Source organism: Cheilinus undulatus, linkage group 22 (genome assembly GCF_018320785.1).
Source record: "Cheilinus undulatus linkage group 22, ASM1832078v1, whole genome shotgun sequence".
In the NCBI taxonomy this organism is placed as follows: domain Eukaryota; kingdom Metazoa; phylum Chordata; class Actinopteri; order Labriformes; family Labridae; genus Cheilinus; species Cheilinus undulatus.
This window is the reverse complement of record NC_054886.1, coordinates 1,459,599-1,486,077: the sequence shown is the minus strand read 5'-3', so window position 1 is coordinate 1,486,077 and position 26,479 is coordinate 1,459,599. Positions and strand designations below refer to the sequence as shown.

The 26,479-nt window shown below is 39.9% G+C and overlaps 1 pseudogene; it reads left to right on the top strand.

Annotated features, from left to right (window-relative positions):
- Positions 1-778: 778 nt before the first annotated feature.
- On the top strand, positions 779-25,887 carry LOC121504268 (annotated as a pseudogene).
- The last annotated feature ends 592 nt before the right edge of the window (positions 25,888-26,479 follow it).

Here is a 26,479-nt window from a genome sequence, read left to right as displayed (position 1 = left end):
AAGTGGTAAGAACTGAGTTATGTTTGAGCTAAAATGTCATTATTCAGTCTGTAACATCTATTCTATATCCCTTAAATACAAACAATATTCAAAGCTGCATTTATTGTTGTTTCCTGTCAAAACAAAATTTTCCTATCTTTTATGGGGCATTTGAACATATCATATCATATAGGAAACAGTCGTCTAATTTACTGAGGTTACCTGAACGCAGTTGGGAAATAATAAATGGACATGAAGAGAAACAGACAACTGAAATAAGAAACAGTAGACTGCAGCCAGTGATGACTTACCTCAGCTCAGGAAGGTGTTTGGCTGGGCTGGGCAATACAGGCAACAACTATGAAGTGAAAAAAACACTTTTACTCAAAGTATATTCCCCAATGTAATCAGATTATCATTTTTAACACGTGTGTAATATTTATTCCAATCACTTTGGCATAATAATGGGATTATTTGAAGTGAGATTGCTTTATTACAGCTGATGAAGGCAAACTATCTCCAACAGCTGAAATGTAAAGACTCATGCAATATGCCAGAGAAAATGTAATTTCTGTGTGTACAGCATTTTGTTCTGCTTCATCTGGTCCTGTTGATTTGTTTTTATGTGTGTTGAAAGAACAATGTAATCTGATCCCATTTACTGTTAAACTGACTCTCTTTTATTAAATCATGAGTAAGAATCTATTCCTGAAAAACGAAAGTGAAGATTTTACCCTCAGATTAAAAGGAGTGTGAATCCAGGGTGGTGGCATTTGACGGTTTAACGTTTATAGTTCAGACACAGGAGGACAGATCCACGCTGCTCTGAAAACTCCTGAATAAGAAGGATTTACAATCTGCACACCTCGTCCATAAAGGTGAGTTTTGTTCTCGTTGGTGGGTTGAGTGGACCTTTTTGATGTCAGGTAGTGAAAAATTAAAGTCAAATTTTAAATAAACTAACGTGTTCATATTCAAATCTAACGCTAAATCAACGAGCTGATGAGCAGGTATATAATGCTGTGCTCCTCCACTTACTAATAAATGAGTTTAACCCCGAGATAAAGTTTCAACGTTGCTTTACTGTTCAAGTGCCCCTTAGATCACTCCGCTGAGACACATTTAAACTTTCCTCAAAGTGTATTCATACGTCAGAAAAAGTAGTGCCACATGTCTATTCAAAATATGGCTGTTACTTCTAAATATGAGCTTAGAGTATTTATTTTCTGATAACACATTCTCGGCTGCGCGGCCTCGCCAATGTTGGTAATCCCATCCCCGCCTACCTGTCCTGTCCTCGTTTCAGGTAAAGAGGGAAGCAAAACATCCAAGGCAGCAAGACTAGCCAGCAAAACAACAACAAAGACATATACTGCCTGATAAGTGAGCGAAACGTGGAAAGAAATGTGCACACGACATTTTAAGTTTTTTTTCCCACGCCGGTGAAACCGGCAGGGGGTTATGTAAAGGGTTCCGTATCTTTGTTTGTTTCTGTGTTTGTATGTGTACAAGAAAACTCGAGAACGGAAAGTCGGATCTTCATCAAACTTTCAAGGAATATGATTGCAATGGAAAGTTACGGCTCATCGGACTTTTTCCGCGAGTGAAGCGCTAATGTCAGATTACAAGTGAACGCAGCTCCAGATGTCTCTACCCACCTCACTCTGACTCCTCAGGCCGGAGGTTGGTTTCGTTTCTTGGCACAGGACTGAGGAAAGCTGCAGAGAGAGGAGGTGGTACAGCTGAACGCACGGAGTGAACAAGGTAGATGATTAATCGTCTGCAGAGATCATAGCTAAAGGAGTTTAATGCTGATACTGACTTGGTTAAATAACGCTGTTGGAAACACTTTGGCTACTAAATTTGTGTGAAATATCAGCTCGGCGTGACGTTGGGTTTGTTTAACATGAAGGGAAGTTTTCATGCATTCTCAAATGTTGAAAGTCAGTGAGCAGAGGCATCAGAAAGCATTTTTAGTTAAACATTTTTAGTCAAACTTGAAATGAGAGAAACTCGGTTTCAGAAAGGGAGGAAACTAAAACAAGAGATAAAAGGAGAGTAAAACCTGCCCCATAAAGATAACTAAGCTCTGAGACAGTTAGCATAGTGATATAACCAGTGGAGCTAAGCCGGTCAGGAGCAGGTTTACATCCATAAATGCAGAGTTCCTGTCCTTTTCCTTCCTACAAAGGTCTCATTTCTGCTTCCTGGTATTCATTCATTCAGCACATATCAGGGACATTAATCAAAGGAATTATAAATAAATATATTATCATTTAATAGAAACAAGTGAACTACTAAACTTAGTGCAAAACTAGAAGAAAAAAAACATTTTCTCTTTAGTAGATTATCTCTTTGTTTTAACTATGCTTCTCAGCAATATACCCTATACCATTAGGAAGCCTGATTATTTCCCTTTTAATGGAGCCACATTTGTAAGGAGCATGCATGTGTGGGATGCTTAACTGGTAAATATCTAGGTATGCCAAATAGCCTAATATGTGTGCACATATAAATCGACACCCCCAACACAACCTATGAACTCTAACTCAGTCTTGGAGACAGTTGTGACGTCAGCATATGGTGAGCTGTCAGGATCTCGCTTGTAGTCCATCAGCCAGTCAGGCCAAGTTTTTTTTGTTGCATAGTCTGACATGGTGCCATCACGAACGACCAAAAAAATAGTGCAGTCTTAGCCGGCTGTAACATAGAGGCACAATCATGGAATACACCACTGCACAGATACACAGCCCCGCGGAGCGCGCACAGTGCAGGCCTACCCCCTAACCTGCAGGACAGGTGTGAATGTAGTGTAACATTGAAAAAGAAAATACAAAGACAAGCAGGTTAGCTGTGCATCAGTGAATCACATTCACAGAGATACACTGTGGAAAAAACACTGTAAGAAATAGGTGAGCACTCAAGGGACTTTGATGGATGAATTGTAACAGTGTTAAATCCTAGCTGGTGTTGAAATAAAACAGTACAACCAATCCAAATGATCATATTATATTATGATCGCATATTTGAGTTATATAGGTACCTGGCTTTGTTGGGTTGGCTGCTTCATCAGCCATGTCAATGAAAATCACTTTGTTGATATGTAATCTTATATTCATTTGTCAGATCGTCTACAGCGACTGAGTAGCCATGAACAACAGCATATTTTCCACTTACACTACAATGCATATCCAATACACAAATAGTATCATGACAGGAACACTTCAAAAATAAAACTGGACATAAAGTTCTTAAAAGTGCATACAACAATAAATTTTAAATAGATATGCATGGATGATTAAACAAAACTTAGCACAAATTAAAGGACCATGTGGGGAACATTGCTTTCAGTGCTGGCCATTTATGATGTTAAGTCCACACTCACAGGCTCACACACTGTTAGCCTGACACCTTCAAATCTAAAATATGCAAAGCAGACAGCTTGGTACCATCAACTGGAAAATATGAAGTAACATGGGATAAAAATCTTGTCTCATTACTTTCAGAGAGAGGCTGTCATAATAATCCTGACAGAGAGCTCCAACACAATGGAGGTAAACAACTTCTTTGTACAACAATGCCCAATATGAACTCCTAACACACCTGCAATGTGTATGGTTTCATGAGAAGGCTGATCTCATTATGTGGTATGTTATTGTTATTTAATGAAGGAAACCAGAGATGAAGACATGGAAGATTATTGGGAGGATGCAGAAGAAAGTCCACCTCCAGCATCTACTGACAGCAAAACTGGTAAAGGTAAAGTTTTAACACAATGGCAATAAATAACACAGTTTTAAGCAGCTCTTGTTAGAATAATCTAAACTTAGCAGAAAAAATAAGGAAATTTTTGTTTGGTACATTATTTCTGTGTTGTACCAATGCTTCCTGACAATAAATATTATACCGTTGGAAAGCCTGTTTATTACCCTTTTAAATGATGCTGCATTTGTAAGGAACAGGCATTTGGGGGATGAGCAGCAGAGCTGAGTATGTGGGTTGCGCCCATTAAATATTGGCCAGATCTTCTCTGCCAATGCCGAACAGCTTATTTTGCTGTTGCTATTGACTCTTGTTTTGAGCTTCTGGTACCCCCAGTTGGCAGCACCTGTAAGCATGGGCAGACATGGGCAGACAGACTGCACGCAGCAAATCTCTGGTCTCATAGGCCTGCCATGACTGCCCTTCATGGTCAGGTCCGTTTGCGCAGGTGTCAGCAACGTGTGCATTGGAACCTGAACGTGTGGAGGTAGTTATGTTCAGCAGTGAGTCCAGATTCTGTCTACGGCAGTTGGATCGTAGGGTCAAAGTGTGGAGAAGTGCAGAGAAAGCTATGTTGATTGCTGCACCAATAGAGTAACATTTTTTGGTATTGGCAGAGTGATGGTGTGGGGCGGCATCTCCCTCACTGGAAAAGCAAGGCTTGTCATCATTGGAGGAAATCTCGATGCAGAGAGATATCGAGAGAAGATTCTGCAACCAGTGGCAATCCCATATCTCCACAGTCTGTGACTGAACTCTATCCTGACTGAACACTCGCCCCCACAGAGCAGGGTTTGTCAGAGACTACCTCCAGAATTTGGGATTTGAGAGGATGGAATGGCCGGCCAGCAGTCCTGACCTTAACCCCATTGAACACTTGTGGGATCAGCTTGGGTGTGCTGTTTGTGCCAGAGTGACCAACACAACCATGTTGGCTGACTTGCGACAAATGCTGGTTGAAGAATGGGATGCCATCCTACAGCAGTGTGCGACCAGGCTGGTGACCAGCATGAGGAGGAGGAGCCAGGCTGTTGTGGCTGTGTATGGTTCTTCCACACACTACTGAGGCTCCTGTTTGTTAAATGAATAAATAGTTAAATTGCCAATATTTATTGTTTCTTCAAACTTCTATCATCCAGTCCACCAAACACCAAACAAGAGTCAATGGCAGAATAAAGTGTTTGGCAATGGCAGAGAAGATCTGGTACATTTTTCATGGGTGCAACCCACATACTCAGCTCTGCTGCTCATCCCACAAATGCACGTTCCTTACAAATGTGGCACCATTTAAAAGGGTAATAAACAGGCTTTCCAACGGTATAAGATTTATTGTCAAGAAGCATTGGTACAACCAAGAAATAATTTACCAAACAAAAATTTCCTTACTTTTTGTGCTAAGTTTATATAAAGCTGCGTTCAAAATGATCAATTATAGTAGAAAATAGTCTACCAAAAATCTTACTACTTGCAACAAGAAAATAATTTATTGTATTTCATAAGTATTGCGAATTACTACTGTTTTATTATTACTTTCAGCTCCTAAAAATGCTTTTGTTTTAATGTTTATGAACTGCACCTAGTAATATTACAGGTAGGATAAAAAGATATTCCAGACCTTTGCTTGAGGAAATCTATTAAACCTGGACCTCATACAACTGGAATTGATATCTCTGCCTTAGGGAATGAAGTGTTTAAGATTTAAAGATGCCAAACTGTTGTGTAACTTTTTAAAGTCAAACAAAAAATATGAGTATTCACAGAAATATAAAATGGTTGAGATACTTTGATATTAAGGAAGATGAGACTGGCTTTGCATTTTTTGGGTGTGATCATGTATTTAGTTTAAGTGTATCCTCTCTCTGTTTTTACAAGGTGGGAAAAGCTAAGTCCCAAAGTTCACAGTCAGCTGATGCATGAAACCTTCACAGTTTATGAGTGTTCAGAGGTCAGGCTTTGGATACTTTAAGGTTGAGAGTGGACTGTTGTTTAATACCATCCTGCCATTCAAGTCTTATTTTCAAACCTGACATGGAAACTTAAGACAAAATAACATAGATTTTTTTACTGTTAATGGGGAAATAGTACCAAGCAGGCAGCATGTTCCCTTCAACTGTTTGAAAAATGTGAAGTAGCATGGGTTAACAATCTTATCTCATTACTTTCAGTTGGAGACTGTCAAATATTTCCTGTGTGTGGGATGACAGAGAGCTCCATCACAATGGAGGTAAACATCTTTGTGTACATATATTTAATACAATGCAGCTACAATGTGTAAGGTTTCATGAGAAGATTGATCTCATAACATTGTATGTTATTGTTATTTAATGAAGGACACCGGAGATGATTCAGACGTTAAAGGAAACTGTGAGGAGGCAGAAGAAAGTCCCCTGCCAGCATGTCCTAACAGCAAGAATGACTGTCAGCAGAGGGATGCAAATGGTGAAGTTCACGTTTTTTTTCAACAAAGTTTTCAACACAAGGGACATTAAGAACAGTCTGTAAGATTCTGTTTTAAAAGTATATATTTTTTACTGTAAACTTTCATTATAACAGAGTCCTCCCCTCATGTAAAGACGTCAGTCTGTTGTGCCAGTGTTGAGCAAGTTTCTCATGTAGAGACTCCTGTTGATAAAGCAGAGAACTACACCATAATTACTTGCACAGAAGAGAAAGTTGGGCAGGAAACAACGGACACAACCACATCAACACCAGAAGTGCAACACCTCACCCAGGATTCTGTAGAACCCAAGAAAGACATTACTGAGTCTGCTGTAACACCTGAACAGACAAGTGAGTAAAACAAATCAGTCCACAGAGTCCTTTCAATAATTTGTTTTGACTTTGGAAATATTTCTAAAAGAGTACTTATGATCAGTGAGGACAACATGAAAACATTCAAACATAAACCTTCATGTTAGAAACTTGTGATGGGAAAATGACACAAAAGCTCTAGAGTACTGGTTCCCAACCTTTTCCAACTCAGGGCCCACTTTTAAGTCTCAAAAGTTTTCGCGGCCCACCTCCAACCCCATAAATATGGAGGCCATATAATGTGTTCTCAGAGCACTTTTTTAAATTGAAGATTGAACATAAAGGACTGAACTGAATACAGGAGAAACGTATTGGAAGCTCCACAGTCGCTAACACAGCATTTGTAACATGTTGCAACACCTTCAGTATTACAGTTTTCAAGGAGCTGTCCACACAATAACCTCTAGATAACAACAAAAGTTCCTATCTCTCATTTGCTTGTCACATGTCTAATACTTGAAGGAAAAACAAATCAAAGTAATGAAAAGAATATTTGAACATTTTTAATATCCTTTCTCTGTATTTTTTTTTTAAATATAATTTACCCCCCCCCCATGAAAAAAAATGGCGGCCCACTTGCAATACCTTTGCGGCCCACCAAGGGGCCACGGCCCACAGGTTGGGAATCACTGCTCTAGCGCTTGTTTCAGTCTGATGAATCACAGTGTTTCGACTGTTTGTTTCTGAGCTATTATCAAGTGACAACTTTCACATGATAACTTTAATATTAAGGAAGATGAGATTGGCTTTGTATTTTTTGGGTGTGATCATGTATTTAGTTTAAGTGTATCCTCTCTCTGTTTTCACAAGGCGGGAAAAGCTAAGTCCCAAAGTTCACAGTCAGCTGATGCATGAAACCTTCACAGTTTATGAGTGTTCAGAGGTCAGGCTTTGGATACTTTAAGGTTGAGAGTGGACTGTTGTTTAATACCATCCTGCCATTCAAGTCTTATTTTCAAACCTGACATGGAAACTTAAGACAAAATAACATAGATATTTTTCCTGTTAATGGGGAAATAGTACCAAGCAGGCAGCATGTTCCCCTAAACTGTTTGAAAAATGTGAAGTAGCATGGGTTAACAATCCTGTGTCATTACTTTCAGTTGGAGACTGTCAATTAATTCCTGAGTGTGGAATGACAGAGAGCTCCATCACAATGGAGGTAAACATCTTTGTAAAAAGATACACAGGTGGACAAAATTATTACACCCTCCCCCCAACGAAATTTTCGATTTTTCTTAAGTATTTCCAAAGTGTTGTTAAACAGAGTGGAGGGTTTTAGCACAGCTTTTCCAAATGTGCTTGTTTTATTTTGGATGCTTACATAAATTTTACTTTGTGAACAGAAACAAAACTATCTCACTTAAACCAAAAACTACCCAGTTAAAAATTATAAGCCTCGTTTAGAAATGACCTTTTAGTCGAGCCTTTGCAAAAACCACCGTTGGTCAATGATGTGCATTAACTTTGTAATGCTCAAAGCTTGTAAAATCAGAATAAAGATATGACAGATGTGTCTGAAGACACGACAACAACTGCCAAGACACTACTAATGGACTTAGCCAAGTCAGGAACTGTAGTCTCAACAAAGACCCTCACTAGAGCCCTGCACAGGAATGGACTGAGAGGTTGCAGACCAAGAAAAACTCAACCTCTGCAGAAGAGACACCTTCAAGCCATACTGAAGGATGCTGATGACAACCTGGAGAAGCATTATGAACACTGAAAGCATGTTCTTTGGTCAGATGAACCTAAACTAGACCTCTTTGGCCACAGAGATGTTGCTGATGTTTGGAGAATGAAGGGAGAGGCGTATCACGCAAAGAACACCGTCCCTATAGTGAAACATGGTAGTGGGAGGATTATGCTGTGGGGATGCTTCAGTGCATCTGGAACTGGAAACCTTGTCCAGCTTGCCCAGGAACCTTGACAAAAAAAGGATATGATATTTTGAAAGAATACCTGAAGCAGTCATCAACAAAACTGGATGTGGGTAGTGGCTTTTTTCTTGCAACGCGACAACCCAAAACATACTTCGCTCCTGGTGAAGAACTACATTCAGAAAACCAAAGTGAGTGTTACTGAGTGGCCTGCACAATGCCCTGACTTAAATCCCATTTAAAAATCTGTGGGGGGAACTGAAGATGAAGGTCCATGCCAGAAGAATGAGCAGGGATTCCTCAGGAGACATGTCAGAGACTAAAACTACAACAAACCACTGCAGGCTACTATCCAGCAAGCAGGAGACACTATTGACTATTAGCATCAGGAAGGCTAATAATTTAGACCCTGGGAGTTTTGGTGGAATATTTTCATTTCTGTGTGCTAAGTGAAATAGTTTTAGCATCAAAAACAAAACTAGGATGTTTGAAAAAACTGTGTTAAAAATGATTTCCTTTGTTTAACAGCACTTGAGAAATATGTTCAAATCAACAAAATTTTCATAGGGGGAGCTCATAATTTTGTCCTCATGTATATTTAAAAAAAAAATCACTTACTCTTACCCTGTGTAAGGCTTGTTATTGTCATTTAATGAAGGAAACCAGTGAGGATTCAGACGTTGAAAGAAACTGTCAGAAGAAGACAGAAAAAAGTCCACATCCAGCATGTACTGACAGCAAGGATGGCTGTTGGCAGAGGAATGCAAATGGTGAGAAAAATTTTCAACACAAGAAAAATTAAATCAAGAACAGTCCGTGAGACATATTAGTAATAATATTTTATTATTATAAACTTTAAACAGAGCCTGCCACTCCTGCTGGTAAAGCAGAGAACTACACCATGACTACTTGCACAGAGGGGGAGATTGGGCATGAAGTAATGGACACAACCACATTAATGCCAGGGGTGCAACACTTTATCCAGGATTCTGCAGAACCCAGGAGTGACATTATTGTGCCTGCTGTAACATCTGGACAGACATGTGGGTAAAACAAATCAGTCCACAAAGTCCTTCAATAAATTGTAATCACTTAGGAAACATTTTTAAAAAAAAATGTGTTGTCTTCACTACAGCAGAGTAGCTGCAGCTAAACAACTAGTCAAATTTTCCCTGAGAAAAGAAGATGTAATTCAAAGTTAGCATTAATTTGCTCATTATTGTTGTTCTTTTGAACTCTGTAAAGACAGAGAAATCTGTAACAGAAAACACAATACTTTAACATTCTCATGACCACGTGTTCTTTTTCAATGTAAATACACGTAGACAAAACTTTTTAAATTGCGTGAACTGCAATGCTTTTAGATATAAATTCTGTCTTTGAAATTGCATATGATAACATTCAGCTGCTCCTTCAGACTGGCTGACTGGCTGTTGTGATACCATCATGTCATTCAAGTCTTATTTCCAAACCCAAAATGATGGCAGTGTATTCTCTTAAACTAATGAACAATGTGAAGTACAATGGGATAAAATGTCTTGTCTCTTTACTTTCAGTGAGAGGATGTCATAGAAATCCTGACTGTGGGAGGACAGAGAGCACAAACACTAAAGAGGTAAACAGCTTTTTTGTGCAACATTGTTAAATAAAAGTAAATCACCTACAATGTGTAAGAGATTAGAAGATTTACTGTTGTCATTCATTGAAGGAAATCAGTGATGATTTATACCTTTCCTGTGAGGAGTCAGAAGAAAGTCTATCTCTGGCTTGTACTAGCAACAAGAATGACTGCAAACAGAGTAAGTACAAATTTGTTTTCAAACCAAAAATTTTTTGTAACATGAAGTTTCCACAGAACACTGATATTCCTGGTAACATATTCATCTCAAATTCAGATGCATCCCCCCTGTATCAGCAAGTAGTATCACGTATGACTACTACAGCAAAGACAGGAAAACCTTCACAATTTATAACAGACTACCACTGAACAGCTCTGTTTGAAGGGAAACATTTCATTATCTTTTTTATAAACAGTAGGTCCAGCTGCAAGTACAGCAGCATCCATCTACATCAATATGAGCTGCTTCTTCATTGATGCAGAATCGTCCACATTCGCATTACGATGCATCATGGAAATTATTTTTTCAACACCACTAGCTGCAGGTATAGTGATTAGTTTGGATGTAGCTTTAGTACAGCAGCCCTTTTATCAGAACTCGACCACATTTCTTTATCAAAAGAGAAACGCCCACTGCACTGACAGCTTTACATGGTGGAATAGATTATTTCTCTTTTCTCCCAACCTGTGTTGGCATGAGTTCGCAATGGTTAAAGTCAGGCATCAGTTGTACTTCAGCCGGTAAATACAATGACTGCAGGTAGAGTAATTAGCTCAAATTTAGCTTTAGCTGCAGTTTTTATCAAATCTAGACAGCATTTCGTTGTTGAAAGTGGAACAAAGAAGATGTTTTTGCACTTCTCCCAGCCAGCCTCACCATGAGGTTTATTCACCAACAAGTATGAATTACCACAGTCCCTACCTACTCACGTTACTTAGAAGAGCTGCACATGCCTTCTACCTAGTTTTGTGTTATCTTTTGGATTGGCCAGTAACATACGTGAAGGACAGAATGTTAGTCTAATCAACTATCAAGAATTTTGTGCAACCAGGACTCTTGACATTGCCCTCAGAAATGCGGTTGTCACTGGTAGTTGCAACAGTGCAGCATGTCCTCCTGTACCTCTTAAAGCAGGCTCAATTCTCCCTGGATTGAATCCTGGGTGAAGTAGTGGACTCCAGCAGGGTCTTGATGGCCTTGCTCAAGAGAGATGGTAGTCTTGCTGCTTCAGCTCTGCCTCATGGGCCTTAGGGCATTAGAGCACCCATGAGCAGGTCTTCCCTCTCCCTCTTGTGCATGAGGCCTGTATAAAAGTGTCCACTGAACCTGAGCTTTACCTGAAGTAGATCACTCCAGACCAAGGTGGTGGTTTCTTAGATGGTTCACAGGGTCTTACTTCAGTAGGACAGTAGTGTCTCACCATCTGGTGTCCTCAGACACATCACAAGAAGATGGGGTGCTGTCCACAAAGGCTGTGGATCAAAAGAGTTGGTCCAGTCTTTGGTTGGCACAGCGCCAAGTGTTGTGGAACCAAGGGTTGTTTTCCTTATTCTCAGGGGGCTGCCAAGACTAAGAGCTCATCATCTTCAGGGCTGACAGCACAGGGACAGCCACCTGTCCCGACAGGCTCTTCTGTCCTGTGTAGACCATCTACTGTATTAATGGCAGTTTGCTCACACTTCTTCTTTCTCTGAGCAGTACATGTGCAGGTGTGTTACTTCTTTAGCAGGCAGCGTTTCAAAAGGAAATTCACACCCTGGGCATTGGAGACACAGGTTTTCAAGAAAATCTGCAGCACTGCAGCAGGACAAAAGGTGACTTGTTTGATTCGAGGGAGACATCCATTGTTGGCTCTTCTTTCAAAGAGCAGGCAGCCTTCACTGGGGTGAGATACCTTGGTACATTTGTGGCTCAGGCTTTTGCAGTATACTGGTCCTTCCTTCACCCTACTCTAGCTCCTCCTCAGTAGAGTCCAGTTGACTGATATTGGTGGCACCTTATTATTCCCACTTGCTATGGCAACTCCCATTTTGAACAAGGCTGAATCTGGTGACCTGGCCCCTGAGCGTGACAGGATCCAAGTATCCAGCCACTGGAACCTGTTGTGAGAATGATACAGGCAGCTAGGGCAACATTACTCAGGCTGCTAGGTGTAATGCTCACTGTAGCGCACTCCTACCACAGCACAGGATGCCCTGCAGTTTTGTAGTCCAGGAGGCTTGGGAGTCTGCTACTACCTTGTGGGGTGTTTGGCATTGGGGGCTTGGCACTAACTGAAGACAGCTGGTCTTTGATTTTGTGGTTCCTGGAGAGATGCCAGAGCTTATGCTGCACAGGACTGCAGTCTCCCCTTTGCTCCTGCCTGGGTCCTCAATGATCTTAAGTGTCCTCCTTTGAGGCCCTCAGGGATGGGAACATCAAATGGTAATGACTTCTGCAGGTTTGCCCAATGGGTTGGTCATGGACCTCTTTCCCACTCCATAATTCCTAACTAGGTCTTGTCTGAATTCTTTCTGTCCCTGTTGGTCGAGCTCCAGTCACTCATTTTAAACAAGCTTGGAAAAGGGTATGAGTAGGGGCAGTTTGTCTTGTGCCTAGTCAGAGCCCTGATTGAGACATTTGTTATGCATGGACTATTTAGAAGTCTGATCAGCTTCCTATTTGCTTCAACTTGGGGCATCAGGGCAGGATCTTTTCAAGATTCTCAGTCTGTGGTAGGGGCTATCCTGCAAGCTACATGTGTCCAGAGTGGCTTGTTCCAGCTGGGATTTGGGTGGCTCTACACGCATTGTGGCTACCTCATGGGCCTTGTGGCCAGAAAGCTCTCTTGACAACAGGTGCAGCAGCCACATGGTGTTCTACTCTACACTTCAGGTCTTACCATATTGATGTAGCAGCCTGCCCTTCCTTTGGGGAGTCGAGGCTGGATGCACCGTAGTGCAAGACAATATAGCCTTCCATTGTTAGCCCAGTTGATTCAGGTTGACCTAGGTGGTCTCCTCATCCACAGGCTTGTTTTCGGCCTTTGCCTTCTTGGGTTGCGGATTGACTTCTGTAGACCTTCAGCCTCTAAGTTGTAGCCTGACTTGGTTGGCATGTGAGTAATGCACATTGTAGGGGTGTGACTCTTTCCTTCTCAAGAGGATTCGATTTGAATCTCGATTCACAGACTACGATTCGATTCACTGACGATTCATTAAAATACAGAAAGAGTCGGTCTGATCTGATTCGATTCAGTTCGGTCCGATTTGATCCGGTACAATCTGATTATAAAATCAAAATAACTTTGTGCTTTAACAAAAATAAGCAAAAAAGGGGAAAACAAGATCATTTCATAATAATCTAACTTTATTTGATCTTATTTATAAAACAGACTAAATGCCAGGCTTCCTGTGCTAACATTCTGAAATTATGTTTAAGAAAGTTTTCATCACACTCAGGTGACAATAGCCTTTTTACACAGAGATTCCGCAATAAAGGCGAAAAGGAATGCCCGTTTCTGTTCCGCAACGAGCAATTCACACAAAGGTGTAACAGAGCCGCGCACGCCTGAGCTTATACACACACCCCAGCGTCCAGTAATCAGATGGCAGCTGCTGCCCGAGCTGCTGCTTTGAATGAAACTCAAAACTCTGGATTTCTCGGTTCAAAACTTTGTATGTTCTAAATGAAATACGGGGAAAATAACATGAACATTCATTTTGATCGATTAGATCCAAAAGGCTTTTTTTCCTCTGTGTTTCTGAGTTGGAGGTCTGACTTTAAGCAGTGTCACAGCGCACATATTTATGTCGGAGGTTGGAAACTTCAGAGTACCGAGCTCACTTGAACACATCATGGAACTTTTCAGACGCTGCTGTGAGCAGAGATGTGTCTGCTCTCTCCTCTCCTGTACAGAGTGTGATCAGCTCTCTAACCTCTTTGTTTTATCCCGCTGTTGTTTTCTCAGATGAAATGCTGCTCGATTAAACTGCGCTAGTTTTTAAATCTCCCGTTTATGGAGCCAGCAGCGCACACACGCCGTTGCGGAATGGCTCAATGTCCTTTCACACTTGTTGCTGAAAAGCTATTAAATTGGGAGATAAATATTAAAATGAGTTTTTACTGGTACATGTTTGTCTTTCTGTACTTGTAACTTCCCTAGCATTATTAATCCCAATAACAGGCTAAATATCAAATTTTCCCAAGAAGCATGAATTAAAACGAATTTAAAGTCACAAGGCGATTTGGATAGACAGAGCTCTGTGTGTCTGCTAGTACAGAAGAACAAGGGATTAAAATAATATTGAAAAAAGTCAAACTAAAACAGCTTTCTTTACAGTTTTTTTCTTTTCATAATTCCTCTTAATGTGAGTATTCAGTCTACATGTACCAACAACATCGTTATTTCCTTTCTCTGTGTATCTGAACGTTCTTGTTTGCTTTCATTGAATTAATTCACTGGAGAACAGCTGATCTCCAGCTCAGTGAAGTCCTCTCTGTTTAATAGCATATCAGTGGGCTCAGATGTATTGATTATGTCACCAAATCAATCACTCCCAACAACACGTTATGGTTGTAAACCATCTATTTCATATTACACCCCTCTGTAAATTTCAGTAATTTAGTTTTGTTGCTATTCTTGTTATCACACCAATTTATATTTAAATCACCCATAAAGAACACTTCCTTATTGTCATTAGTTGCATTATCTCGACTAGTACAAAAGTCATCTAAATAGTTCACATTTGAGCAAGGGGGTCGATATGCACATCCAATTATTAGAGGCTTTTGATAAGGTAGATGTATCTGTACCCATACAGCCTCTAAGTGATTCATTGTTAGATCATCTCTCTTGGTAAAAGGCAGGTAATTTTGAATATACATTGCCACACCTCCACCATTTTGATTCCTATCCTTTCTTATAAAATTATATCCATCCACATGGACTTGCCCATCAGTGATAGAACTATCTAGATATGAGTCAGTGATAGCTAGAACATGAATATCATTGATTTTCAACATGTTACAGATCTCTTTCATTTTATTTGGTAAACTACAAACATTTATGTGTGCAATATGTAATCCCTTCTCAGGTAGTTTTAAATTCACAGAACCAATTTGAATAGTTGAATTTGCCATAGGTTTATAGACCTGCATCAGATATCCATCCACATCAGAATAACCAGGGAGTTGTTTCGGGGTCACGATACAGTTGATTATTTATGCACAATTTGTATGTTAATAAAATGACACGATCATTTCGAAGTCTGTGTTCTTTCATTATGGGTTAGAGTACCTTCCTCCTGTTGATGATTTCATGGGGAAATTGGTCATTTACTCCAAACTTTGTGCCTTTAAGTTGTTTTCCTCGACTTTTCACAAGCTCCTTATGTTTAAAATGTTCAAAATTGGCAACAATGGCTCTTGGTCTGTCTTTCAATACTTTACCCCAGGGTTCTTGCAGGTTTCAGTAAGTTAAATTCAAGTCCTTTTAAAGACCTTTTGAGACCTTCATGAATGAAATTTTAGACCACCACGACACATTACCAGAAACGTTCAAATCATCCTAGAAATTCAAAACCTTTTATTTTTATTCATTTAGTTATTGAAGATTAAACAAAAAAAAAAAAACTAGGGAAAACCGAAACACCGAAAGAAATGATTATGCCAATTATTAGTACCATTGCATTTATGGCTATGACTGTGTACTAACCTCACTAAAATCAATTGCAATTGCAAAAATTAATATTAATGCTTCAAAGAATAAATCATTTACAAAATTATGTAAATATTTATCAAGCACTTCATTCCAACAATGCACAATATAAAATAAAATACAAAATAAAATGTTTAACTTGACTGCAATCATGTATACATTAAATCAGTGGTTCTCAACCTTTTATCAATCATGTAACCCCTGTGAAGTATTTTTTCAGCCAAGTACCCCCTAAACAGCTCAAAGCTTTTTGGCCAAAAAGAAAGACATTAAAGAGTGCTGTGACAGCCATCTGATTTATCAAACTTTGTAACTGATAACACTTTCAAATTACAAATATTAGATTTTTTTTCATGCATTTTAAATATTAAAAATGCATGACTAAAGTCATGGCACATCTTCTCATCTCTAAATGTGGGAATTCAAATTAATGTAGATATTGAAAACAGTGACTGGAAAGGCTTTAAACCCAGAAGTGTGCAAAACTCTGCTCAGCTGCAGTGGTCTCTCTGGAACAATTTGGAAATAAAAACATAAAGACTAGAGAGAACTAAAAACCTGTAAATAATGAACAAGTTATAAAAATGACTTCTCTTTTCTCAAACTGAAATCATGAACTTAGTTATAGATCAGCATTTCTTCACAAAAAATAAATAATTAACTGTTTTATGAATGGAGAGGTTGTGAATACAGTGATTGACAGGCATGTGCCAGTGTGGGTCAAACCATCCTGCCATGGGGGAGACTCAGGGGGGTTTAGGGTGATTAAATTTAAGAGCCTACAAAATATTAACTCCAGTTTATAAACTTAAGGTCCTTACACTCTATACGCAATTTTTTCATGCAAATTATTTACACAAAATATTTACATTTAGAACCTGTAGCGAGTCAAAGCAAGCTTCTTCACCTGCAACATTATTTCGCAGCGCGACATTGCTGTGGATATTTAAGTAGCGCATTTGCGCTCATATGGACATGTTGGGCTGCCTGCTGCACTGTCTCCCTCTCTACCAGGCTAAAAAAAAAAGAGGCATAAACACAAGCACTGATACAGACAGATATGTGGAGATATCAAACATCAGGCGGTGTTGGAGAGGAGGATGTTTTTGTTCCTCTGTCTGCCTTAAAAATTGGCACCACCACTATGTGCGCTCACTGGAGCGAAACTTGCACAGCTGGAGCTGTTTCTAAACTAACGGGACTTTAGTGAAATATTTACCTACACAGTCTCCTCTGACCTCAGACATACAACTTATAAAAGCTCCAGATCAACCAGCTAAATGACTCCTCTGAACAGTCTGGAACACAAACAGGTGAGCCAGTCTGTGCACTGTGGAGAGAGTTAACTCCTCTCACCGCGAGCCTCAGCTGTGCCCTATTACTCTTATTGATCATATTTGACATGGAATGAATGAAAAGTCAGTCCCTCCTCTTACAAACTTGGCTGGCACAGTGAATGAATCCGTGAAACAAAACGGCACTGATAGCCTGGCTGTGCATAAAAGTGCTGCGTTACGCATGGAGTGAAGGACAGAGAGGGACAAACCTCCTTTTATCTTCCGCTTCAAAAAATATCATTGTTTATCAGAGGACAGAGAAAACACACCGCAGACGTTTGCAACACGAATGTGATTTTAGAATGTAGTAATATACTCGCAAAAACGTGTCGCTCCTGACGTGCAAAAAAAAGGCGCTGTTTTTCTTAGCCGGCATGTATTTTAAAATCTCGCATACCCCCTGGAGTGCCTTCATGTACGCATACCCCGATTTGAGAACCACTGATCCAAGTGTGTGCTGGCCGCGGTTTTTGCTTGCGTCATCACAACGTCGTGTTTCGGCCTTGTTGTTTTGGTGATAAAAGTCTTTTGGCCAAAAACCGAAAATGCACTTTTGGGCCATTTTCGGTGCATCCCTTAAAAAAAAACCCATTAAATTAATTCAGCATAAAACGGATAACAACTAAAACAGTTACCTTCTTAACCCAAGTAACCTTCCCAACACAACACTAATATATGTCTATACAGGGTGGGCCATAAGTTTCCATACATAGGAAAATGTATAAAGTATATTTTTTTTATGTGGAGTGGCCTCCCAGATCCCCAGATCTCTCCCCTCTTGATTTCTATCTTTGGGGGCACTTGAAGGCCATGGTTTTGGTCATGATTTTATTTTGGACGATTTGGTCATGATTTTGATGTTTCACTGGATCCAAATGTAGCTCAAAGGTCGTTAGCCGAAGTGGTAGTGACACTGCGCTGGAGTCCGGAGGGACCAGGCACTGACGAAGACGGTGGGGGTGGCGAACAAAACTGGGTGATGGCTTGAGCCCACTAAAGGCTTTTTATGGCAAGCTGGTGTTTCTCTGCCTTGGAGTGAGACTCAAGCGCTTTCACACCCAAGGTCCCTAACTGAATGGTCCTCCTGCAAGTTTACAGCGAGCTTCGTGTCGATTGCTGGGGACTGCTTCCAACCAACATAAAAAATCGCTGATTTCAAGCCGCGACTCGTTGAAAACACACTGCTCATGTTTTCTACGGCAAGCAGCAGATGTAAATCTGAACGTGCGGAGTCGTAAACATGTCGCAAAAGGTCGCAAACTGGCCTGCAGTCATCATGGGATTTGTACTTTAATCAACACCCACCAACACCAGCAGCTGTCTGAGCCCCTCAGAAAGACAGACAACACAGAATCAACTTCTGATTGCTGCATTTTACTCAGTGTATTTCATACGGCCAACGCTTCTCGGGAATGAACAAAAGTAAAAAATTAAGACTTGACTCAATTAAATTTAAGACCTTGGATGAAAATCTGGGCGTTTTTAAGACTTTTTAAGGCCTTCAATTTAATGTTCCGAATTTTAGACATTTTTAGACTTTTTAAGACCCCGCGGGAACCCTGTTACCCATTCTGTGGACTCAGGAGAAGGTGACAGCTGTTACCACTTCACCTGGCAGTTTCAGCTGCTCAGTCATGAAGGTCTTCACAACAGTTTCACAATCAACACTGTCCTCCTCAGCAATCCCTGAGAAAACCAAGTTGTTTTTCATAGAACGACACTGTTGATCAAGCAGGGTTTCTGACAGGCGCTTGTTCTCCTTTTCAAGCACGTTCACCCTGTTCTCCATATCCTGGACAGATTTCTTGAGGTTCCTGTTGTCACTCAGCAGTTCATCAATTTGCCACTGACTGTATTAAAGGCTAGCTTTAAGTTGATTCAGGTCTTTCATCATAACCTCCAACACATTCAGTTTAGCAAGTCTATCATTAAGTGACTTCAGGAGCCTGGTCTCAACCTCCATGATCTCATCAACTTCATCCTCATTACTTACTTCTTCAGAGCATGGTCTTTTAGGAGTTGATTTGGTGGCAACAGCTTGCCACTTGTGCTTAGCTTTCATCTTCTTCCTTCCAGTAAGATTACTTAGTGAGCTTGCTTGTGGCATTTCCATCTGTGCAAGTTGATATCTCTCCTCAATAAATTTCCCAATGGATTCTATTGTTTCAGTTGAATCCAGCTTGTCCTAGCAAGGAGTATTCACAGGTCTTGTTCAGGAACAGGCCCGACCAGGCCTCACCACACACCATCAGCCCAGGCCTCATGCAATCAATCAAAAATCTCCAAGTGCAAAACTCATCCACAGCAACTGGTCTTCTGAGAGGACCGTACAACTTTTTAAAAATGGTTTGACTTAATATTAACTAAAAATTCCTTAAAATATTCACCAAAATACAAAACAATCCAGAGAGCTCCATAGAGTGCTGCTCATGCCCCCATACTATGGTATCCTACTGATGGATTGAGTAAGCAAAGAGATTTTTATAAGCTAAATGGTCTACATTGTGCTTTTATTTTGTCTTTTGTTCTATTTGATACTTGGAGCCCTCAATCTTCTGATTTAATAAAAACTTGCTTTGGGTTTGAAAGAGACAAAATAAACTTCTATTTGACCCAAAGTGGTGCCAGCAATTGAAGTTCTGGAAATGTTTTTGTGACAAGTATGTTCAATGTCACGCTGATCAGCTGTTTACATAGTATAATTGTGACTGAAACAAGGCTTTATTAGGTAATTTTGTATGATGTACTTCCATTCTTTGTCAGAGGTCAAAAAAGAGACAAGCTGCTATGTCAGAAAGGGGGGCTGTGTGTGTATGTGGCACAGAGAACTGAAGGAGCACACTGAAGTTTCATGTGAACAAACATGACAATACATATGGAAAACATTGACAGAAATAATTTCAATTGGCCAATTTATTTTATGAAATATTCTCAACACAGGGTCACAGGGAGGTTTTTGACCATTTCTCTTAAAACATAAAAAATGACCCTAGTCACATTTCTACAATCACAAGAAGGCCAAAATCATGACTTTATACAAATGAATCAATTATGTGGGTTGATGAACAAACGGAAATACTAATCTTAAACCCAGAGGGGTAATTTGAATTAACAAACATGTTTCATTCCACAGAGACACAACTGGAGAGCCTGTTGGAGGATCTGGGACTGGAGCATCACTTCAAGGAGAAGCTCTCCCTGAGCAAAATACTCCAGATCGATAAGAAGACCATCACTGATGAACCCACCAGTCGTAATTCAGATCTTCCATGGTATTTTCTAAAGAAACTGATGATGGTTAATGTGAGAGCTAGAAATGTAGAGTTTACATCTGGATGTGAATCTGCCTGTGATGCTGAATCAGAAAGAACAGATTTTGATTTTGAAGTTCTTCTTGGTGCTCTGCAGTCAGGTGACAAGCTGAACCCTCTTGACATAATCACTGCTCTCTTTCTGTGTTCTGATGGTTTCGTACAACAAGAAATGGCCCTCAAAATGTCCATGTGTCAATTTTCTGTGCCTCTGCTGCTTCCTAATTGTGACACAGAGCAGTGCACACTAATGCTTTGGGCCATGAGAGACATAGTGAAAAAGTACAGACCTTCATCACTTTCAGAATCCAAGGGCTTTATTGAAGACAGGATTGTTGTCTCTAAACTTCCAATGGTTTCCTTTGTGAGACTGGGTGAGTGCTCCTTGTCAAAGTCAGAGATCCTCAATGAGCTTCTGAGTAATTCTCAGCAGTACCATGATACATTCGTTCACCGAAACATGGAAAATGGTGCTTGTCAAAGGCGAATATCTAATGGACTGACTGAAATTACCTGGTATCTACCTTGTGGAAACAAAAACATGGATGTTTTCAGTGAGCCAGTAGCTGTAGCTAACCTTCGTGGAGATATTGCGTCTTTTGAGACACAGTTTTCTTTTCTGTGTCTGACATCTGCAGCAGTTTTTGTGTTCTTTGACAATCTGGACCCTGAGTGCAACCTGCTCACAAACCAAAACCACAAGGCACAGATCTTCCTGGTGGGAAACCATCAGAGCCAGCAATTTAGTATGGATGCTCTGAAGAAGGTAGCAAACAAGCTGAAACTGACACAAAGCAACATCCTTTTGAAGACTAAGCAAATGAATGATGCAGACTTTATCAAAAACCTACGTAAAACAGTCAACAGTGTGGTGGGGAACTCAGAGAAAAAGATGAGCATTGAACAGATGGCTGACATTGCCCATGAACTGGGGATCTGTGTTGATGAAGACTGTCAAGAGTGTCAGACAGCAAAGAAAAATGCAGATGCCATCACTGCACAAATTCAAGATATCCTGAAATACAAAGAAGATCAGCTACCATTGCAGGGAGGAATATGGAAAGAATTGACTTGCATAGAGAAAGAAGTGTTTCGGCTTCGAAAAGTTGGGTCAAAAAACATTGAAGAGTACAAAAGTGATCTTCAGAAGAAGCAAAACAAACTTCGGGCACAACAGAACTCTTCTGACATGTCTGATGCAATGACATGTTTCATCAATGCAATATCAACACCAGGTATTGAGAGATGTTATTTCCTGAAATGGATGAGGATGAACCTCGATAATCTGTCTCGAGAGAAACTATCTGGCCTCAGAGAGGCTTACAGAAACAAAGACAAAAACCTTGAAAACAAAGAGAAAATCAAAGAAATTGACAAACAGCTCTCCAACAGCTCACTTGGGATTGAACACTTCTTCCGTGAAATGGGTCAGATCTATGAAGCCTCAGTTTCTCTCTGACAAACAAAAAAATCGAGTCAACAGTTAGCTAATCTGCCCAGACTGTGTGCAGAGTTGTTGCTTGATGGATTTCCTCTTGAGCTTGTAGATGGTGATGCTTCAAACATTCCTCTCAGATGGGTAACTGATGTTCTGACTCAGCTCAATGACTTGGTGTCTCCTCAAAGCAAAATACTGGTGGTCACAGTTCTTGGAGTTCAGAGTACAGGGAAGTCTACTCTCCTCAACACCATGTTTGGAGTACAGTTTGCAGTCAGCAGTGGTCGATGCACCAGAGGTGCCTTCATGTTGCTCATCAAAGTCAATGAAGACATCAAACAAGAACTCAACTGTGACTTCTTGGTGATCATTGACACTGAGGGCTTAAAGTCATTGGAGCTGGCAAAGCTAGACAACAGCTATGAGCATGACAATGAGCTGGCAACACTTGTTGTGGGGTTGAGTGACATCACTATCATCAACATTGCAATGGAGAACTCCACAGAAATGAAGGACATCCTGCAGATAGTTGTGCACGCCTTTCTCAGAATGAAATCTGTGGGCAAAAAACCCAGATGTCAGTTTGTTCACCAGAACGTGGCAGATGTATCAGCCCCTGAGAAGAACTTGCGAGAAAGAGAACTGCTCCTGGAACAGTTAAATGAGATGACCCAGGCAGCTGCCAAAATGGAGAACAAGCAGGAGTACAGGAGCTTCACTGATGTGATGGAGTACAGTCCAGACACTGGGAACTGCTACGTCCCAGGACTCTGGAATGGGAGCCCACCAATGGCACCAGTCAATGCAGGGTACAGTGAGGTCACTTATGAGCTCAAGAAAAATATTCTTAAAGTCCTGGGAGATTGTGAGTCTTCTTCCAACAATCTCCTGGAGTTCACAGAGTGGATAACAAGCCTGTGGAACTCTGTCAAACACGAGAACTTCATCTTCAGTTTCAGAAACAGCCTGGTGGCTGATGCATACATGAGGCTCTGCACAGAATTCAATAAATGGGAATGGAAATTCCAAGAAGACATGTTTTCATTGACAAAAAAAGCAGAGACTAAGATTTCTAACTTTGGCAGAGTGAAATCTAAGGAGTCAAACATTGCACAACTATTTAACAATTTGAAAAGTGAAGCATGCATAATGCTGTCTAAATGGGAGACAAAGCTTCTTGAAAACCTGGAAAAGTACTTTGAGCAAACAGGGTGTCATGTCAGTCTTGTTGAAGCATACAGAGAGGACTTTGCTAACAGTGCCAAGAGTCTTTGTCGAAAAATGGAAAGATCTGTACATAACCAACTCACAGTTGCAGCAGAAACCAGAAAGGGAATGATAGAACTTGACAGAATCAAAGCAAACCACACAAAAGAGTTGAAACAGAGAGTGAGAGCATTGATTGAAGAATGCAGAAAGAAAAAAGTGGACATGACAGAAGAAAAGCTGGATGAAGAATTTGACACGATGTGGAATAAAATGTTGAAGGAGCAAGTCCTTTACAAACAAGAGACCATGGATGTCATGGGGAGTGTAACCTCCTACCTGAGAGAAAATCTAACACACAAGGGGAGTCTTGTGAATGAAATATTGAGTCAAAAAAAGGTGCAGTATTGTGGTTGGATGCCCAAAAAAACATCATCTGAAGGGTCTATCAAACAGGTGTGGCACACAGTCAGTAAAATGTTAGGCACTAAACAGCCTGAAATGAAGCTACAAAAAATAGCTGACTGTGTCATACTGGAATGTGAACGGTATGTGAAAGACAAAATGAAAACAAAGAACAACTACCATGAAACTTTCATCCAGGAGATCCTCCACATGATTGACAAGAAGCTGAAAAGCCACAAGGATGTGAAGATAGAGATAGACTTTGAGGTTTCTCTGAAACAGCACATCTGTGCAAATGCAGCCAGAGAGTTTCAGAAAATGCATGAAGATTTCATTCAAAGGAATGATCCCTCCAGATGTCTCAACCAAAACAAAGAGAGGTTCCTAACTAACTTCAAGGATGAGTTCAAAGAACTAGACCAGAGCCAGAAGAAGGCAGAGGAGTTCACAGAGCACTGCCTAAAACCGGCTGTTGTAGACTTTATCAACAGTTCATTGGGTCCTGATATCACTGGAGAAATGATGACAAAGTTCCAATTCAGCACACGAATGTTCTTCCAGTACTCAGTCTTACTGGAGCTGCTTTCAAAAGACAACTTTGAAGACTACCACAGCTACATCTGCTCATATGAGCAGTATGTGAAGGAATGGATCAGGGGTAAAATGTTAAAACTCATGACCGATGACTCAAAAAAAATATCAGAGTTTGAGGACCAGCATCTCAGGTCAAGTATCAGGAGCATAAATGATGCGATACACACAGCTCAAGCAAAAGAAAGTAGCAACCTGCAGAACATGATTCAGGATATCCGTCAGGAACTTGGTGATAAACTGGTCATTTCTGAGGATGCTCTCGGTCCTTTCATGATCCTGAACAACGTCAACCAGGAACAGTTTGCTCAGTGGCTCACTGTGTCTGTGAAGGACATGGAAAAACCTCTTAGAAAGCAGTTTAAAAAGACTAAAATCAAAACCAAGCTCTCAAATCTTCATGTTAAGCCTGACAGTGAGCTATTCAAAAGAGTCATTGGATGTAGCAAACAGTGTCCACTTTGCTCAGCACCCTGTGAGGCAGGAGGAACTGAGCACAAGCAGCACCAAACTTCAATGCACCGACCAGAGGGTCTGGGCAGATTCAGAAAGCTCTCCTCACAAAAACTTGTCATTGACATTTGCTCTTCATTGGTGAGCAGTGACCACTCATTCCGCTGTGAAGCCACAAATGGTGAATGGCAACCTTACAAGGAGTACAGGGACATTTTTCCTGACTGGCGGATTGCTCCAGATAACAGCCTTCAGGCTTCAGACTACTGGAAATATGTACTGAACAGGTTCAACAGAGAGTTTGCTGAAGCATATGATGCAAAGCCGGCTGATATTCCAGACACTTGGAAAGACATCACACCAGAACTTGCTGAGGAGAGTCTGAAAAAGTCATTCAATGTCAAATAAGACACTCAGAACACTTCCCCTCTCATATTGAGGGCTCAGAGATGTACATCTTTCTTTCATGGATTTTGAGACTTCTATGTGAAAGTAGAGGGCAGTCACAACACTGAAGTATTGTTTATGGAAAGAGAAAACAAAAAATATGATCAGTCATCAAAATTTACAGTAGTAGAGATTGACTTTTTGACTCGTTGTTTTGGTCGATCAGGACTTTTGGGGGGTCCATGCACTTGTGAAGATATAGTTCAATCAGTTTGTTTCATTTTGATTTAAATAACTTTTTTTTTATATAGTTTTTTCTGAGGCAACCAATCTTCTATATACACAATTCTTTTTCAGTATTTCTTAGGCTGTCATCATTCAGAGCAGTATCACTAAGAATAAAGACATTAAAATACTCTTTTTTTTTTGCTATTTGTTATGGTTCTTAAGCATAAAAAGCACAAGACATTTTTTTGAAATAGTACACAATGTTCTTTATTTCTTTCCTGTAATTTCTTACTCAACATTTAGAAGCAATTTTTCCTTGATATTTGTCCTAAAAACATTAAAATACACATATTTACCAATCATCTTAAAAGTCTCTATGTGCACCAACATTCCAGATTGTTTTGTTAATCTCTTCATGTGTTGTTCTGTGAAAATCTTTCTTTTACATTTGGTGAATTTAACATTTACACATGACAGAAATTGGATTAAATTAAATCGGGATCAATTCAGTTTAATTCAAAGGAGATGATAATTGGCTTTACATTTTAAGAACAATGTTGCCATTGCATGCTGTCATTATTCTTCTTCTCAGATTTTTAACTGTATTGTTTTTTGTTTTTTGTTTTTTTTGTGAAGTTTTGTATTTTCTGCATTTCCACTTTCATGGAATTTTTGTTAAGTAATGTTGCATCAAGTTTTACAAATAAATAAACTCCTGTGAACTGATTTAATAAAGATTTAAAACAGGACATTGGCTTTAATTTCCTTTAGTCTATATTCACAGACTGTTTCTGTTTTCTGTTTTCCATTTTCCACACTGTGGTGATCAGATCAGAGGTCCAGACCATGAATTCCTTCCTTCAGGGCTCTACAGCACAGGTACAGTAGTTAGCTGGACTTTGATGGCTTTAGCCAGTGCTCTTAACAGAGGATTTTTCGACGCTGTATTTGTAAGTAATGTGGTTCATGTCCTACATCCACATCATGTAGGTGGATCATTATGTGTTAAAATCATTGAAAACAAAGCTACTTAGATTTCTAAAAAATAATTCAAACTTTGCTCTTCTGATTGTAAAAAAATATATAAAAACAAACAACAGACATCTTTGAATACAAAATAAACTGAAAAAGCTGTGAAAAAGTATTTGTCCCCTCTCTAATTCCTTTTTTTTTTTTTTTTTTTTGCATATTTATCACACCTTAAAGGTTTGGATCAAACCAATCTTGATATCTCACAAAGACAACCCAAGTAAATACAATATGCAGTTTCTAAATGAAGATTTTATTTATTAAAGAAAAAAAAATCCGAACCTATCTGGCCCTGTGTGAAAAAGTAATTGCCCCCTGATCCTCATAACTGGTTGTTCCACCCTT